Genomic DNA, 14055 nt, shown 5'->3' on the forward strand with positions numbered 1-14055 from the left:
GCATGTCTGGGTTTGTGTTTGCAAATCCAAGTATCTGTCTTTGTTGGTTTGTATATCTAAAGTGCATATTTTTCTCTGTTTGAATGTCTGATTCTATTTTTTTGATTGTCGGGATTGGTGTTTGTAAGTCCAAGTATTTGTCGTTGTTGGTTTGTACATCTAAAGTGTCTGTCTTTCCCTGTTTGCATGTCTGATTCTATTTGTTTCCATGTCGGGGTTGGTGTTTGCAAGTCCAAGTATTTGTCTTTGTTGGTTTGTATATCTAAAGTGCCTGTCTTTCTCTGTTTGTATGTCTGATTTTATTTGTTTGCATGTCTGGGTTGGTGTTTGCAAGTCCAAGTATTTGTCTTTGTTGGTTTGTATATCTAAAGTACCCGTCTTTCTCTGTTTGCATGTCTTATTCTATTTGTTTTCATGTCTGGGTTGGTGTTTGAAAGTACAAGAATTTGTCTTTGATGGTTTGTATATATAAATTGAATCTCTTTCTCTGTTTTCTTGTCTGATTCTATTTGTTTTCATGTCTGGGTAGTTGTTTGCAAGTCCAAGAATTTTTCTTTGTTGGTTTGTATATATAAAGTGCCTGTCTTTCTCTGTTTGTGTGTCTGATTCTATTTGTTTGCATGTCTGGGTTGGTGTTTGTAAGTTCAAGTATTGGTCTTGTTTGGTCTGTATATCTAAAGTGTATGTCTTTCTCTGTTTGCATGTCTGATTCTATTTGTTTGCATGTCTTGGTTGATGTTTGCAAGCCCAAGAATTTGTCTTTGTAGGTTTTTGTATCTATAGTGCCTGTCTTTCCCTCATTGAATGTTTGTTTCTATGTGTTTTCATGACTGAGCTGTTGTTTGCTAGGCTAAGTATCTGTCTTTTTTGGTTTGTAAAACTAAAGTGCACGTCTTTCTCGGTTCGCATGTCTGATTTTATTTGTTTGTATGTCTGGTCTGGTGTTTACAAATCCAAAAATTTGTCTTTGTTGTTGTGTATGTCTAAAGTGCATTTCTTTTTCTGTTTACTTGTTTGATTCTATTTGTTTGCATGTATTGGTTGGTGTTTGAAAGTCCAAGTATTTGTCTTTGTTTGTTTGTATATCTAAAGTGCATATCTTTCTCTGTTTGCATTTCTGATTATATTTGTTTGCATGTTTGGGTTGGTGTTTTGCAAGTCCAAGTATTTGTCTTTGTTGGTTTGTATATCTAAAGTGCCTGTCTTTCTCTGTTTGCATGTCTGATTCTATTTGTTTTTCATGTCTGGGTTTATGTTTGCAAGTCCAAGTATTTTTCTTTTTGGTTTGTATATCTAAAGTGACTGTCTTTCTCTGTTTGCATGTCTGAATCTATTTGTTTCTATGTCTGTGGTGATGTTTACATGTCCAAGTAATTGTCTTTGTTGTTTTGAATATCTAAAGTGCCTTTCTTTATCTGTTTGCATGTCTGTTTCTATTTGTTATCATGTCTGGGTTGGTTTTTTGCAAGTTAAAGTATTTGTATTTGTTGGTTTTTATATCTAAAGTTCATGTCTTTCTCTGTTTGCATGTTTTATTCTATATTTTTGAATGTCTGTGTTGTTTTTTTCAAGTACAAGTATCTTTCTTTGTTGGTTTGTATATCTAAAGTACCTATCTATCTCTGTTTGCATGTCTGATTCTATTTGTTTGTATGTCTGGGTTGGTGTTTACAAGTCCAAGTATTTGTCTTTGTTGGTTTGTATATCTAAAGTGCCTGTCTTTTTCTGTTTGCATGTCTGATTCTATTTGTTTGCATGTCTGGGCTGTTTTTTGCAAGTCAAAGAATATGTCGTTGTTGGTTTGTATATCTAAAGTGCCTATCTTTCTGTGTTTGAGAATCTCATTCTATCTTTTTTTATGTCTGCGTTTTGTTTTACTAGTACAAGTATTTGTCTTTTTTGGTTTGTATAACTAAAGTACACGTTTTTCTCTGTTCGCATGTCTGATTTTATTTGTTTGAATATGTGGGCTGTTGTTTACGAATCCAAAAATTTGTCTTTGTTGGTTTTTATATCTAAATGGCCTGTCTTTCTGTGTTTAATTGTCTGATTTTATTTGTTTGCATGTATGGGTTGGTGTTGGCAAGTACAAGAATTTGTCTTTGTTTGTTTGTATATCTAAAGTGCATATCTTTCTCTGTTTGCATGTCTGATTCTATTTGTTTTCATTTCTGGGTTGGTGTTTTGCAAGTCGAAGTATTTGTCTTTGTTGGTTTGTATATCTAAAGTGCCTGTCTTTCTCTGTTTGCATGTCTGATTCTATTTTTTTGCATGTCTGGGTTGGTGTTTTCAAGTCCAAGTATCTGTCTTTGTTGGTTTGTATATCTAAAAAACCTATCTATCTCTGTTTGCAGGTCTGATTCTATTTGTTTGTGTGTCTGGGTTGGTGTTTACGAGTCAAAGTCTATGTCGTTGGTGGGTGGCAGATCGAAAATGCCGGTCTTTTCCAGTTTAATTTTAGTTTCCTAAGTTTGTGCAAGTCTGGGTTGGAGTGAGCAATCCCATGTACTTGTGTTTATGTCTGGTTATAAAAGAAGTGCATATCTTTATCATTTTGAATGTATCCGTTTTTGTGTTTGTATGTCAGGGTTTGTGTTTTGAAAGACCAATTATTTGTCATTGTTGTTTTGTATATCTAAAGTGCCTGTCTTTTTCTCTTTGCATGTCTGATTCTATTTGTTTTCATGACTGGGTTGGTGTATGCTAGTCCAAGTATCTGTCTTTTTTTGTTTTTATAACTAAAGTGCCTGTCTTTCTCTGTTCGCATGTCTGATTTTATTTGTTTTAATATCTTGGCTGGTGTTTTCAAATCCAAAAATTTGTCTTTGTTGCTTTGTATGTCTAAAGGACATGTCTTTCTCTGTTTGTTTGTCTGATTTTATTTTTTTTCATTTCTGGGTTTGTGTTTTCAAGTCAAAGTTTTTGTCTTTTTTTGTTTGTATGTCTAAAGTGCCTATATTTATCTGTTTTCATGTATGTTTCTATTTGTTTGCATGTTTGGGGTTTTGTTTTGAAAGAAGATGTATTTGTCTTTTTTGTTTTGTATATCTAGTGCCTGTATTTCTCTGTTTGCATGTCTGATTCTATTTGTTTGCATGTCTGGGTTTATGTTTGCATGTCCAAGTATTTTTCTTTTTGGTTTGTATATCTAAAGTGCCTGTCTTTCTCTGTTTGCCTGTCTGAATCTATTTGTTTGCATGTCTGGGCTGGTGTTTGCAAGTCCAAGTATTTGTCTTTGTTGTTTTGTGGATATAAGTTGCATGTATTTCTCTTTGTGCATGTCTGATTTTATATGTTTTCTTGTCTGGGTTGGTGTTTTGAAAGTTCAATTATTCGTCTTTGTTGGTATGTATATATAAATTGAATGTCTTTCTATGTTTGCTTGTATGAGTATATTTGTATTTCTAATTATATTTCTATTTCTAAGTATTTGTCATTGTTGGTTTGTATATCTAAAGTGCCTGTCTTTCTCTGTTTGCATGTCTGATTCTATTTGTTTGCATGTCTGGGTTGGTGTTTGCAAGTCCAAGTATCTGTCTTTGTTGGTTTTTATATGTAAAATGCCTATCTTTCTCTGTTTGCATGTCTGATTCTATTTGTTTGCATGTCTGGGTTGGTGTTTTCAAGTCCAAGTTTTTGTCTTTGTTGGTTTTTATATATAAAGTGCCTATCTTTATCAGTTTTCATTTCTTATTCTATTTGTTTAGATGTCTGGGTTAGTGTTTTGCAAGTCCAAGAATTTGTCTTTGTCGATTTTTATATTGAAAGTGCATGTCTGTATCTGTTTGCATGTGTGATTATTTTTGTTTACATTACTTGGTTGGTGTTTGCAAGTCCAAGTAACTGTCGTTGTTGGTTTGTATATGTAAAATGCCTAATTTTCTCTGTTTGCAAGTCTGATAATATTTGTTTGCATGTCTGGGTTAGTTTTTGCAAGTCCAAGTATTTGTCGTTGTTGGTTTTTATATCTAAAGTACCTGTCTTTATGTGTTTGCATGTCTGATTCAATTTGTTTGCATGTCTGGGTTGGTGTTTGCAAATCCAAGTATATGTCTTTGTTTGGTTTGTATATCTAAAGTGCCTGTCTTTCTCTGTTTGTGTGTCTGATTCTATTTGTTTGCATGTCTGGGTTGGTGTTTGGCCAGTCAAAGTATTTGTCTTTGTTTGTTTGTATATCTAAAGTGCCTATCTTTCTCTGTTTGCATGTCTGATCCTATTTGTTTGCATGTCTGGGTTGGTGTTTGCAAGTCCAAGTATTTGTCTTTGTTGGTTTGTATATCTAAAGTGCCTGTCTTTCTCTGTTTGCATGTCTGATTCTATTTGTTAGCATGTCTGGGTTGGTGTTTGCAAGTTCAAATGTTTGTCTTTGTTGTTTTGTATATATAAAGTACCTGTATTTCTCTGCTGTCATGTTTGATTCTATCTGTTTGCTTTTAAGGTCAGTTTTTGTCAAATACATGTTATTGTCTTTGTTTGTTTGTATGTATATAGTGCATTTCTTTCTATGTTAACATGTATTATTCTATTTTTATTCATGTCTGTCTTGGAGTTTTCAAGTCCAAGCATCTGTCTTTGTTGTTTTTTATATCTAAAGAACCTATCTATCTCTGTTTGCATGTCTGATTCTATTTGTTTGTATGTCTGGGTTGGAGTTTACAAGTCCAAGAATTTGTCGTTGTCGGTTTGTATATCTAAAGTACCTTTCTTTCTCTGTTTGAATGTCTGATTCTATTTGTTTACATGTCTGGGTTGGTGTTTGCAAGTCCTAGTATCTTTCGTTTTTGGTTTGTATATCTAAAGTGCCTATCTTTCTCTGTTTGCATGTCTGATTCTATTTGTTTGCATGTCAGGGTTTGTGTTTTGCAAGTCCAAGTATTTGTCTTTGTTGGTTTGTATATCTAAAGTGCCTATCTTTCTATGTTTGCATGTCTGATTCTATTTGTTTGCATGTCTGGGTTGGTGTTTGCAAGTCCAAGTATCTGTCTTTGTTGGTTTGTATATGTAAAGTGCCTATCTTTCTCTGTTTGCAAGTCTGATCCTATTTGTTTGCATGTCTGGGTTAGTGTTTGCAAGTCCAAGTATTTGTCGTTGTTAGTTTGTATATCTAAAGTGCCTGTCTTTCTCTGTTTGCATGTCTGATTCTATTTGTTTGCATGTCTGGGTTGGTCTTTGCAAGTCCAAGTATTTGTCTTTGTTGGTTTGTATATCTAAAGTGCCTGTCTTTCTCTCTTTGCATGTCTGATTCTATTTGTTTTCATGTCTGGGGTGGTGTTTGCAAGTCCAGGTATCTGTCTTTGTTGGTTTGTATATCTAAAGTGCCTATCTTTCTCTGTTTGCATGTCTGATTGTATTTGTTTGCATGTCTGGGTTGGTGTTTGCAAGTCCAAGTATTTGTCGTTGTTGGTTTGTATGTCTAAAGTGCCTGTCTTTCTCTGTTTGTATGTCTGATTCTATTTGTTTGCATGGCTTGGTTGGTTTTTGTAAGTAAAATTATTTTTATTTTTATTTTTTTATATATAATTTGAGTGTTATTATCATATTGATTTTATTATTATATATTTTTTATTTTCTGGGTTTTTTTTATCAATTATAAGTATATGTCTTTGTTTGTTTTTATGTATAAAGTTCCAGTCATACTCTTTTTACATGTCTGATTCTAATTGTTTGCATTTCTGGGTTTATGTTTGCAAATCCAAGTATCTGTCTTTGTTGGTTTGTATATCTAAAGTGCCTATTTTTCTCTGTTTGCATGTCTGATTCTATTTTTTTGCATGTCTGGATTGGTGTTTGTAAGTCCAAGTATTTGTCGTTGTTGGTTTGTATATCTAAAGTGCCTGTCTTTCCCTGTTTGCATGTCTGATTATATTTGTTTTAATGTCTGGGTTGGTGTTTGCAATACCAAGTATTTGTTTTTGTTGGTTTGTTCAACTTAAGTAACGGTCTTTCACTGTTTGTGCGTCTGATTTATTTGTTTGAATGTCTGGGCTGGTGTTTGCAAGTCCAAGTATTTGTCTTTGATGGTTTGTATATCTAAAGTGCCTATCTTTCTCTGTTTGCATGTCTGATTCTATTTGTTTGCATGTGTGGGTGAGTCTTTGCAAGTTCAAGTATTTGTCTTTGTTTGTTTGAATATATAAAGTGTCTGTATTTCTCTGGTTGTTTGTCTCATTCCATTTGTTTGAATGTCTGGGTTTGTTTTTGCAAGTCAAAAAATTTTTATTTGTTGGTTTGTATGTCTAAAGTTCATGTCTTTCTCTGTTCGAATTTCTGATTCTCTTTGTTTGCATGTCTGGGTTGGTGTTTGAAACTCCAAGTATTTGTCTTTGTTGGTTTGTATATCTAAAGTGTATGTCTTTCTCTGTTTGCATGTCTGATTCTATATGTTTGCATGTCATGGTTGGTGTTCGCCAGTCGAAGTATTTGTGTTTGTTGGTTTGTATATCTAAAGTGCATATCTTTCTCTGGTTACATGTGTGATTCTTCTTGTTTGACTTTCCGGGCTGGTGTTTGCAAGTCTATGTTTTTGTCTTTGTTAGTTTGTATATCTAAAGTACCTGTGTTCCTCTGGCTGCATGTCTGATTATATTTGTTTGCATGTCTGGGATGGTGTTTACATGTCCAAGAATTTGTCTTTGTTGGGTGTGTATATTCAAAGTACCTGTCTTTCTCTGGTTACATGTCTGATTTTATTTGTTTTCTTGTCTGGGCTGGTGGTTGCAAGTCCAAGTATTTGTCGTTGTTGGTTTGTATATCTAAAGTGCCTGTCTGTCTCTGTTTGCATGTCTGATTCTATTTGTTTGCATGTCTGGGCTGGTGTTTGCTAGTCCAAGAATTTGTATTTGTTTTTTTATATGTCTAAAGGTCCTGTCTGTCTCTGTTTTTATGTCTGAATCTATTTTTTTGCATGTTTCGGCAGGTGTTTGCAAGTTCAAGTATTTGTCTTTGATGGTTTGTAATGGTAGAGTAACTGCATGTTTTTGTTTTTTGGTCTGATTCTATATTTTTACATGTCTGGGTAGATGTTTGCAAGTCCAAGAATTTGTCTTTGTTGCTTTGTATATCTAAAGTGCCTGTCTTTCTCTGTTTGTGTGTCTGATTCTATTTGTTTGCATGTCTGGGTTGGTGTTTGTAAGTCCAAGTATTTTTCTTTGTTGGTTTGTATATCTAAAGTGTATGTCTTTCTCTGTTTGCATGTCTGATTCTATTTGTTTGCATGTTTGGGTTGGTGTTTTGCAAGTCCAAGTATTTGTCTTTGTTGGTTTGTATATCTAAAGTGCCTGTCTTTCTCTGTTTGCATGCCCGATTCTATTTTTTTGCATGTCTGGGTTGGTGTTTGCAAGTCCAAGTATTTTTCTTTTTGGTTTGTATATCAAAAGTGACTGTCTTTCTCTGTTTGCCTGTCTGATTCTATTTGTCTGCATGTCAGGGTTGGTGTTTGCAAGTCCAAGTATTTGTCTTTGTTGGTTTGTATATCTAAAGTGCCTGTCTTTCTCTATTTGCATGTCTGATTATATCTGTTTGCATGTCTGGGTTGGTGTTTGCAAGTCCAAGTATTTGTCTTTGTGTTTTTGTATATCTAGAGTACCTATCTTCCTCTGTTTGCATGTCTGATTCTATTTGTTTGCATGTCTGAGTTGGTGTTTTGCAAGTCCAAGGATCTGTCTTTGTTTGTTTGTATATCTAAAGTGCCTGTCTTTTTCTGTTTGCATGTCTGATTCTATTTGTTTGCATGTCTGGGCTGGTGTTTGCAAGTCCAAGTATTTGTCTTTGTTGGACTTGCAAACACCAACCCAGACATGCAAACAATTAGAATCAGACATGCAAACAGAGAAAGACAGGCACTTTAGATATACAAACCAACAAAGACAAATACCTGGACTTGCAAAACACCAACCCAGACATGCAAACAAATAAAATCAGACATGCAAACAGAGAAAGACAGGCACTTTAGATATACAAACCAACAAAGACAAATACTTGGACTTGCAAACACAAACCCAGACATGCAAACAAATAGAATCAGACATGCAAACAGAGAAAGACAGGCACTTTGGATATACAAACCAACAAAGACAAATACTTGGACTTGCAAACACCAACCCAGACATGTAAACAAAGAGAATCGGACATGCAAACAGAGAAAGACAGGCAGTTTAGATACACAAACCAACAACGACAAATAGTTGGACTTGCAAACACCAACCCAGACATGCAAAAAAATAGAATCAGACACTCAAACAGAGAAAAACAGGCACTTTAGATATACAAACTAACAAAGACAAATACTTGGACTTGCGAACAGCAACCCAGACATGCAAACAAGTAGAATCAGACATGCAAACAGAAAAAGATAGGCACTTTAGATATACAAATCAACAAAGACAAATACTTGGACTTGCAAACACCAACCCAGACATGCAATCAAATAGAATCAGACATGCAAACAGAGAAAGACAGGCACTTTAGATATACAAACCAACAACGACAAATACTTTGACTTGCAAACACCAACCCAGACATGCAAACAAATAGAATCAGACATGCAAACAGAGAAAGACAGGCACTTTAGGTATACAAACCAACAAAGACAAATACTTTGACTTGCAAACACCAGCCCAAACATGAAAATAAATAGAATCAGACATACAAACAGAGAAAGACAGGCACTTTAGATATACACACCAACAAAGAAAAATACTTGGACTTGCAAACACCAACCCGGACATGCAAACAAATAGAATCAGACATGCAAACAGAGAAAGACCGGCACTTTAGATATACAAACCAGCAACGACATATACTTGGACTTGCAAACACCAACCCAGACATGCAAACAAATAGAATCAGACATGCAAAAAGAGAAAGTTAGGCACTTTAGATATACAAACCAACAAAGACAAATACTTAGACTTGCAAACACTAACCCAGACATGCAAACAACTAGAATCAAACATGCAAACAGAGAAAGATAGGCAGTTTAGATATAGAAACCAACAAAGACAAATAGTTGGACTTGCAAACACCAACCCAGACATGCAAACAAATAGAATCAGACATGCAAACAGAGAAAGATAGGCACTTTAGATATACAAACCAACAAAGACAAATACTTGGACTTGCAAACACCAACTCAGACATGCAAACAAATAGCATCAGACGTGTAAACAGAGAAAGACAGGCACTTTAGATATACAAACCAGCAACGACAAATACTTGGACTCGTAAACACCAAACCAGACATGTAAACAAATAGAATAAGACACCTAAACAGAGAAAGACAGTCACTTAATACATACAAACCAACAACGACAGATACTTGGACTTCCAAACACCAGCCCCCTCTTGTAAACAAATAGAATCAAACACGCAAACAGAGAAAGACAGGCACTTTAGATATACCAACCAACAACGACAGATACTTGGACTTGCAAACACCAACCCAGACAGGCAAACAAATAGAATCAGACATGCAAACACAGAAAGATAGGCACTTTAGATATACAAACCAAGAAAGACAGATACTTGGGCTTGCAAACACCAACCCAGACAGGCAAACAAATAGAATCAGACATGCAAACACAGAAAGATAGGTACTTTAGATATACAAACCAACAACGACAAATACTTGGACTTGCAAACACCAACCCAGACATGCAAACAAATAGGATCAGACATGCAAACAGAGAAAAACAGGCACTCTAGATATACAAACCAACAAAGACAAATACTTGGACTTGCAATACACCAACCCAGACATGCAAACAAATAGAATCAGACATGCAAACAGAGAAATATAGGAACTTTAGATATACAAACAAACAAAGACAAATACTTAGACTTGCAAACAACAACCCAGACATGCAAACAAATAGAATCAGACATGCAAACAGAGAAAGACAGGCACTTTAGATATACAAACCAACAAAGACAAATACTTGGACTTTTAAACGCCAACCCAGACATGCAAACAAATAGAATCAGACATGCAAACAGAGAAAGACAGGCACTTTAGATATACAAACCAACAAAGACAAATACTTTGACTCGCAAACACCAACCCAGACATGTAAACAAATAGACTCAGACATGCAAACAGAGAAAGACAGGCACTTTAGATATACAAACCAACAAAGACAAATTCTTGGACTTGCAAACATCAACCCAGACATGCAAACAAATATAATCAGAAATAAAAACAGAGAAAGACAGTCAATATAGATATACGAACCAACAAAGACAAATACTTGGACTTGCAAACACCAACCCAGACATGCAAACAAATAGAATCAGACACACAAACAAAGAAAGACAGGCACTTTATATATACAAAGCAACAAAGACAAATTCTTGGACTTGCAAACATCTAGCCAGACATGTAAACAAATAGAATCAGACATGCAAACAGAGAAAGATAGGCACTTTAGATATACAAACCATCAAAGACAAATACTTGAACTTGCAAACACCAACCCATACATGCAAACAAATAGAATATGACATGCAAACAGAGAAAGACGGGTACTTTAGATATGCAAACCAACAAAGACAAATACTTGGACTTGCAAACACCAACCCAGACATGCAAACAAATCAAATCAGACATACAAACAGAGAAAGACAGGCACTTTAGATATACAAACCAACAAAGACAAATACTTGGACTTACAAACACAAACCCAGACATGCAAACAAATAGAATCAGACATGCAAACAGAGAAAGACAGGCACTTTAGATATACAAACCAACAAAGACAAAAACTTGTACTTTCAAACAACAACCCAGACATGAAAAAAAATAGAATCAGACATGCAAACAGAGAAATACAGAAACTTTTGATATACAAACATACAAAGACAAATACTTGGACTTGCAAACACTAACCCAGACAGTCAAACAAATAGAATTAGACACACAAACATAGAAAAACAGGCACTTTAGATATACAAACTAACAAAGACAAATACTTGGACTTGCGAACAGCAACCCAGACATGCAAACAAGTAGAATCAGACATGCAAACAGAAAAAGATAGGCACTTTAGATATACAAACCATCAAAGACATATACTTGGACTTGCAAACACCAACCCAGACATGCAATCAAATAGAATCAGACATGCAAACAGAGAAAGACAGGCACTTTAGATATACAAACCAACAACGAGAAATACTAGGACTTGCAAACACCAACCCAAACATGCAAACAAATAGAATCAGACATGCAAACAGAGTAAGATAGGCACTTTAGATATAAAAAGCAACAAAGACAAATTATTGGACTTGCAAACACCAATCCCTGACATTCAAACAAATAGAATCAGACATGCAAACAGAGAAAAGACAGGTACTTTAGATATACAAACCAATAAAGAAAAAAACTTTGACTTGCAAACACCCACCCGGACATGAAAACAAATAGAATCAGACATGCAAACAGAGAAAGACCGGCACTTTAGATATACAAACCAGCAACGACATATACTTGGACTTGCAAACACCAACCCAGACATGCAAACAAATAGAATCAGACATGCAAACAGAGAAAGATAGGCACTTTAGATATACAAACCAACAAAGACAAATACTTCAACTTGCAAACACCAACCCACACATGCAAACAAATAGAATGAGACATGCAAACAGAGAAAGATAGGCAGTTTAGATATACAAACCAACAAAGAAAAATAGTTGGACTTGCAAACACCAACCCAGACATGCAAACAAATAGAATCAGACATGCAAACAGAGAAAGATAGGCACTTTAGATATACAAACCAACAAAGACAAATACTTGGACTTGCAAACACCAACCCAGACATGCAAACAAATAGAATCAGACATGCAAACAGAGAAAGACAGGCACTTTAGATATGCAAACCAACAAAGACAGATACTTGGACTTGCAAACACCAACCCAGACATGCACACAAATAGAATCAGACATGCAAACAGAGAAAGATAGGCAATTTAGATATACAAACCAACAAAGTACAGATACTTCGACTTGCAAACACCAACCCAGACTTGCAAACAAATAGAATCAGACATGCAAACAGAGAAAGACAGGCACTTTAGATATACAAACCAACAACGACAAATACTTAGACTTGCAAACACCAACCCAGACATGCAAACAAATAGAATCAGAAATGCAAACAGAGAAAGATAGGCACTTTAGTATATACAAACCAACAAAGACAGATACTTGGACTTGCAAACACCAACCCTGACATGCAAACAAATAGAATCAGACATGCAAACAGAGAAAGACAGGCACTTTAGATATACAAACCAACAAAGTCAAATAATTGGACTTGCAAAAGACCAACCCAGACATGCAAACAAATAGAATCAGACATGCAAACAGAGAAAGATAGGCACTTTAGATATACAAACCAACAAAGACAAATACTTGGACTTGCAAAAACCAACCCAGACATGCAAACTAATAGAATCAGAGATGCAAACAGAGAAAGACAGGCACTTTAGATATATACAAACCAACAAAGACAAATACTTGGACTTGTAAACACCAACCCAGCCATGCAAACAAATAGAATCAGACATGCCAACAGAGAAAAACAGGCACTTTAGATATACAAACCAACAAAGACAAATACATGGACTTGCAAACACCAACCCAGACATGTAAACAAATCGAATAAGACATGCAAACAGAGAAAGACAGGCCATTTAGATATACAAACCGACAAAGACAAATACTTGAACTTGCAAACACCAACCCAGACATGCAAACAAATAGAATCAGACATGCAAACAGAGAAAGACAGGCACTTTAGATATACAAACCAACAAAGACAAATATTTGGACTTGCAAACACCAACCCAGACATGCAAACAAAGAGAATTAGACATGCAAACAGAGAAAGACAGGCAGTTTAGATATACAGACCAACAAAGAAAAATACTTGGACTTACAAACACCAACCCAGTCATGCAAACAAATAGATTCAGACACACAAACAGAGAAAGACAGTCACTTTAGATATACAAAGCAACAAAGACAGAAACTTGGACTTGAAAAAACCAACCCAGACATGCAAAAAAATAGAATCAGACATGCAAACAGAGAAAGATAGGCACTTTAGATATACAAACCCACAAAGAAAGATACTTGGACTTGCAAACACCAACCCAGATATGTAAACAAATAGAATCAGACATGCAAACAGAGAAAGACAGGCACTTTAGATATACAAACCGACAAAGACAAATTCTTGGACTTGCATACGTCAACCCAGACATGCAAACAAATAGAATCAGACATGCAAACAGAGAAAGACTTGCACTTTAGATATACAAACCAACAAAGACAAATACTTGGACTTGCAAACACCAACCCAGACATGCAAACAAATAGAATCAGACACACAAACAGAGAAAGACAGGCACTTTAGATATACAAAGCAACAATGACAAATTCTTGGACTTGCAAACATCTACCCAGACATGTAAACAAATAGAATCAGACAAGCAAAAAGAGAAAGATAGGCACTTTATATATACAAACCATCAAAGACAAATACTTGAACTTGCAAACACCAACCCAGACATGCAAACAAATAGAATAAATCATGCAAACAGAGAAAGACGGGTACTTTAGATATACAAACCAATAAAGACAATTACTTGGACTTGTAAACACCAACCCAGACATGCAAACAAATAAAATCAGACATGCAAACAGAGAAAGACAGGCACTTTAGATATACAAACCAACAATGACAAATACTTGGACTTGCAAACACCAGCCCAGACATGAAAACAAAAAGAATCAGACATGCAAACAGAGAAAGACAGGCATTTTGCATATACATACCAACAAAGACAAACATTTGGACTTGCAAACACCAACCCAGATATGCAAACAAATAGAATCAGACATGCAAACAGAGAAAGACATGCACTTTAGATATACAGACCAACAACGAAAAATACTTGGACTTACAAACACCAACCCAGACATGCAAACAAATAGATTCAGACAAACAAACAGAGAAAGACAGGCACTTTAGATATACAAACCAACAAAGA

Source organism: Artemia sp. Qi Xiang Cuo, chromosome 4, assembly GCF_049724085.1.
Source record: "Artemia sp. Qi Xiang Cuo chromosome 4, ASM4972408v1, whole genome shotgun sequence".
Lineage (NCBI taxonomy): Eukaryota > Metazoa > Arthropoda > Branchiopoda > Anostraca > Artemiidae > Artemia > Artemia sp. Qi Xiang Cuo.